Genomic DNA, 5,527 nt, shown 5'->3' on the forward strand with positions numbered 1-5,527 from the left:
TGAAGAACCTTTTCCTAATACCCAGCCTAACCCCCCCGGCACACCTTCCTGCCATTCCCTCGGGTCCTGTCACTGGTCCCCAGAGAGGAGAGATCAGCGCCTGCCCCTCCTCCTCCCCTTGTGAGGAAGCTGCAGACCGCCATGAGGGCTGCCCTCAGCCTCCTCCAGGCTGAACAAACCAAGTGACTTTAGCCACTCCTCGTATGGTTTCTCCTCTAAACCCTTCACCAACTTCGTGGCCCTCCTCTGGACACTCTCCAGTACCTTTATACCCTTAATGTACTGTGGCACCCAACACTGCCCACAGCACTGGAGGTGAGGCCGCCCCAGCGCAGAGCAGAGCGGGACAATCCCCTCCCTTGACCGGCTGCAATGCAGGGCTTGATGCCCCCCAGGGCACGGTTGGCCCTCTTGGCTGCCAGGGCACGCTGTTGGCTCATGTTCAACTTGCCATCGACCAGAGCCCCCAGGTCCCTCTCTGCAGGGCTGGTCTCCAGCCTCTCATTCCCCAGTCAGTATGAACATCCAGGGGTGCCGTGTCCCAGGTGTAAAATGTGTCACTTGTCCTTGTTAAACTTCATACAGTTGGTGATTGCCCAGATTGCTCTCCAGTCTGCCCAGAACCCTCTGCTCTCAGGAGTGTCAACAGCTCATCCCATCTTTGTGTCATCAGCAAACTTCATTAGTATTCTTTCAAGTACTGCATCCAAGTCATTAACAACTTGATTAAAGACTACCGGCCCTAAGACGGATCCCTGTGGAACCTCACTAGTGACTGACCCGGACCAATGACTGCATTGTCTTTCAGGTGTTTTTCAATAACTCCCAGAATAATCTCCACAATTTTACCAGACATGGAAGTGAGACTGACAGGCCTGTAGTTACTGGGATCACCCCTGTTGCCCGTCTTGAAGACTGGGACAACGTTTGCCAGCTTCCAGTCAACTGGGACCTCTCCAGATTCCCAAAATCATTGAAAATCATCGAGAGAGGTCTCGCTATGACATCAGCCAGCTCTTTAGGTACCCTTGGATGAATCCCATCAGGCCCCGTCAACTTACAGGGATCCAGCTGAAGTAGCAAGTCCTGCACAGTTTCAGGGTTTATTAGGAGTTTATACTTCCCACAGTCATGGTTCTCTAGTCCAGGGATCTGGGGGTCCCTGGGCCCACCATCAGTGTTGAAGACCAAGGTGAAGAAAGCATTAGACGCCTCTGCCTTATCTATGTTCCTGCTTGTGAGGTGAACATTCTCATCAAGCAATGGGCCAATGTTATTTCTAGCCTGCCTTTTGCCATTAATGTATTTTTAAAAGCCCTTCTTGTTGTCCGTCACAGTACTGGCCAGCTTCAAGTCTAATTGAGCTTTGGCTGAACTTACTTCCTCCCTGCAGTGGCCAACAGCATCCCTCTAGTACTCCTATGTTGCCTGACCTTGCTTCCACTGGCCATATACTTTCTTTTTTCTTCTTACTTCAAGAAGAATATCCCTGGTCAGCCAGCCTGGCCTTTTGCCTTGCCTGTTTGAGCTCCTACACTTTGGAACACACATAACTTGGGGTACATGAGTCAGAATATTTCTGTAATGATTATTATTGTGATACACTTTGCTCTTATCAGGGCCTAATCTTAGCAAGACTTAAAAATTACTCAGTCATGTGCAGGTTGCAGACAGAAATAGACTAACTTAAGTCTGCAAACCTATTTAATTAAAAGCACTGTACATTGAACAACACATTCACAAATTGTTGGATGCAGTCACTTCTCTATAACATGCTAAAGTAATCAACTATAGACGAGTACTACCATAGATCAGTACTAACGAGGTAACTAAATGCTTTAGGAAATATTATAACCTGCTGGTTCCAATGGTGTAAAGTTTTTTATTTAAAAATATTTAAACTGTCTTAGCTGAATTTGATCCATTACTATATAGTGCGATCACTTTCCTTTTTTGCCTCTCTCTCTTCAAACTATGAACAAATCCAAATGCTAGGAAGTGCTGAAGTTTCCCACCTTTTCTAAATGACTGTGAAATTAAATGTTCAGCAAGAAGATGCCATATACAACTGCTGAAAGCCTAACGCAGCATGTGGGTGTTTTCAGATTTCCTATTATTCCAATGGATTTTTGATGTTTATTGACCACAGAGATTGAACTTTCCATTTTGGTGGGAAATTTTTTTCTAGACTTTCCAATTGTAAAGAGGAATTTGCAAATGTGGACCAAGTCACTGTTGATCTGTATCAAACACATGGAGAAAAGAAGTATTAAGTATGAACTACCCCTTTTTGACAGTGAATTTTGAAGCCTAACTGTGGCCACATAAATGCCAATATTATTAGAAATTGTTTTATCAACATACCCATTCTTTGAAAACATAGTCCACACAAATAAAGGTGCAGGCTTTGTATGAAAATAGCAGCTCAGGCAATTATTAGGTATTTGATTATTCCTGATTCATCTTTAACCCTTGTCCTGTTTGCATGCCTAAGCATATACTGCTTAGCCTTTTTATTTTCTGCGTCATTGCTCAAGGGATCTCATTTTCATGTCAAACTTGTACAGGCCTCATCAACATTTCCTGATTACATTACCTCTGCCATCTTCAAAGTTCACTAAGGCTGTCATTTTGTGATGATATGTGTGAAGATTTATTCCCATCCATCCAGGTAATCTAACAACACCGACTAAGTGGGATTTACTCTGATTCTGTGACTGCACATTATCTGATTCCGCAGGGACTCACGCTTAATGAAAAAAGAACAGATGATTTTGGTGCTGCTGCGGCCAAAAAGGCCAATGGGGTGCTGGGTTGCATCAAAAAGGGCATTGCCAGCAGAGAGAAAGAAGTCATCATCCCGCTTTACCCAGCGCTTGTCAGGCCACACCTGGAGTGCTGTGTACAGTTCTGGTCCCCGCTATACAAAAAGGATGTCGACAGGCTGGAAGGGGTCCAGAGAAGGGCCACCAAGATGATCCGAGGACTGGGAAGCCTGCCATATGAGGACAGGCTGGGAGAGCTGGCTTTGTTCAGCCTTGAGAAAAGCAGGCTCAGAGGGGATCTCATCACCACGTACCAGAACTTAAGGGGCAGCTACAAAGAAGATGGAGACTCCCTTTTTACACAGAGTCCCATGGAGAGGACAAAGGGGAACAGACACAAGTTGCTTTTGGGGAGATTCCGATTGGACACGAGAGGGAAATTTTTCACAGTGAGGACATTCAACCATTGGAATGATCTCCCCAGGGAAGTGGTTGACTCGGCCACGTTGGACACCTTCAAGAGTCGTCTGGACAGGGTGCTGGGCCATGTCGTCTAGACTGTGCTCTTCCCAGAAAGGTTGGACTAGATGATCCCTGAGGTCCCTTCCAACCTGGGATGCTATGCTTCTGTGATACTTAAAAAATTCTTCTAACAGTTTTGAAAACACAATGGCAACTGTGTAATTATGGACATCTGTCTACCCTGGTTTTTATTTTTGGGTAACTGATACCTGATACCAGCTTCAAAAGAACATTCGGCTTCCTCTAACTGAAGCAACATAGCTAAGTTTTGAAATACTTGGAATACTTTATGAATAAGGTAGTCTTAGAACTTGCTATATGGGATTAGGTAGAAGGAAGTCTGGAGACACTGTATCCTTGAGTAGAACAAGGGAAATGTACTAGAACAAGCTAGTTTAGTATCAGTAAGAATTGTGTAACCAAGCCAAAAACAAACTGAGCATATGCTGCCCAGAGACTGAGTTCAACCAGCGGACACGGTGAGGAAGACTATCAACGACCACCAATGAACATGAATGTGCATGCATTAGGGACATTTGCATATATTAATGAGTTCCAAGAATAGTACATGACAATAATTTCCTAGAAATCTAATGAATGTGTATATTTTGATTGCATATAACCCCTGTAGTCGAGCAACTTGGCGTGCACGCTAGGTGGAGCGATCCCCTGTGCGCCTCGCGCTGCAGTAAGGAATGCCTGCTTTCTAAAACTACAAATTGAGTTTTAGAGGGTTCTTGTATTTGCCAACTTCTGGTATCATAGCTCTTTAACCTGCATTTCCCTCTATTACTAATCTTGGCGTTGGTGGCTGAAGGCTGATCAGTGCCTTACTGAAATGCAGAGTGGTCATCTGCCTTCAACAGCAGTGATTCCTACTTGCTTGCATCCCATGAAAAATAATTTGTGTCACACTTCTGCAATACTTGTAAAATATCACAGAAAAACTAAATTTATTGTTGACATTACCTTTCAATGGGATATGTCTATTTGATTTTTTGTTATGGATATTTACATGCTTGAACCATTTTTAATGGAAAACCCCTCTGCAGGAGTTATCAGTTATTTCGATCAAATCAGTAAGAAAAAGTTTCTGGGGACAAAAGGTTACATGAGAACCGAGTTAAGGTGATTACTGTGATGCGTAACTTGTTGCTTAAAGCTTCATACCAGAGGCTCAGAACAGCTGCTCTACCAATTTTTAAGCAAGTCTGAGAGGTGCCTCTCTGGCACAATTAATTAATTGTAATTAATTTTAATTAAGTCGAATGTCTCTCTGCTGGGCAGACAATATGGACTATAGTGAAGCCTAGAACTAGACTAGACAAATCAGCATTAAAGATTCTCCCCCAGGCAGAACATCTTACAAATCTATTCAGATGTTTTGCAGGTGCCACTGAGCACAGTGGCAATGTTACCCTGATAATGGAGTTTGCTTGGATTTTGTCTGTCATCCACTTGGCTTTCTGAATGGCTTCAGACAGGATCTTCGGTTCCAAAGAGCTGCCAAAGGAGGAGAATGAAGGTCCCCACGTTACCTCAAACATATGTATTCTTCTTGGACGAAATGGAATAGGACCAGAGTTAGCAGTAGTTAAGAAAGGATCACAGTTAGGAGTGGAAAAGAAAACCTGAAAATTTTAGAATATTCAAAGCAGTAAGTAACACTTAGGCTGGATAAGAGGGTATTAGCAACGCATGCCTCACTAACGAGTACTTCCTCAAACAGGTACAAATCAGTAGGACTGACAGTCCTTGAAATGGAATCATCCTGCAAGAAAGAGGGGTGTGGAGATAAGGGAAGGCCACAAATCAGCCAGCTCTGATAAAAGCAACACCTTGGCCCAGAAGGTGCTGCACACCCCGGCAGCTGCCGAAGCCCCGTAACCGGGCGCGAGCCAGTTCGGGCCGGCGGGGATCGCCACACCCTGCCCAGCCGCGGGACGAAAGGACCACCCCGACACTCCTCTTGGGCGTGCGCAGTGAATTAAAAAAAAAAAACAACAAAACAACCCACTGCAGTTTTAACTACTTCTGCTTAAAACTAAGCAGGAAAGACACAGACCAATGGGAGACGAGGGTGCCCCGTCGGGCCAGTGATTACGTATAGATAGGCGCGGTGCGCGAGCTTGCCGCGTGCGAACGTGGGAAGGAGCCCCGGTCGCTGTGCGCGCGGGGCGGAGGGCGCCGCCGTAGGAAGTGCCGCCTGCCCCTTCGCACGCCCAGCGCTAAGGCGTTCT

The sequence above is a fragment of the Phalacrocorax carbo genome, chromosome Z (assembly GCF_963921805.1).
Source record: "Phalacrocorax carbo chromosome Z, bPhaCar2.1, whole genome shotgun sequence".
Lineage (NCBI taxonomy): Eukaryota > Metazoa > Chordata > Aves > Suliformes > Phalacrocoracidae > Phalacrocorax > Phalacrocorax carbo.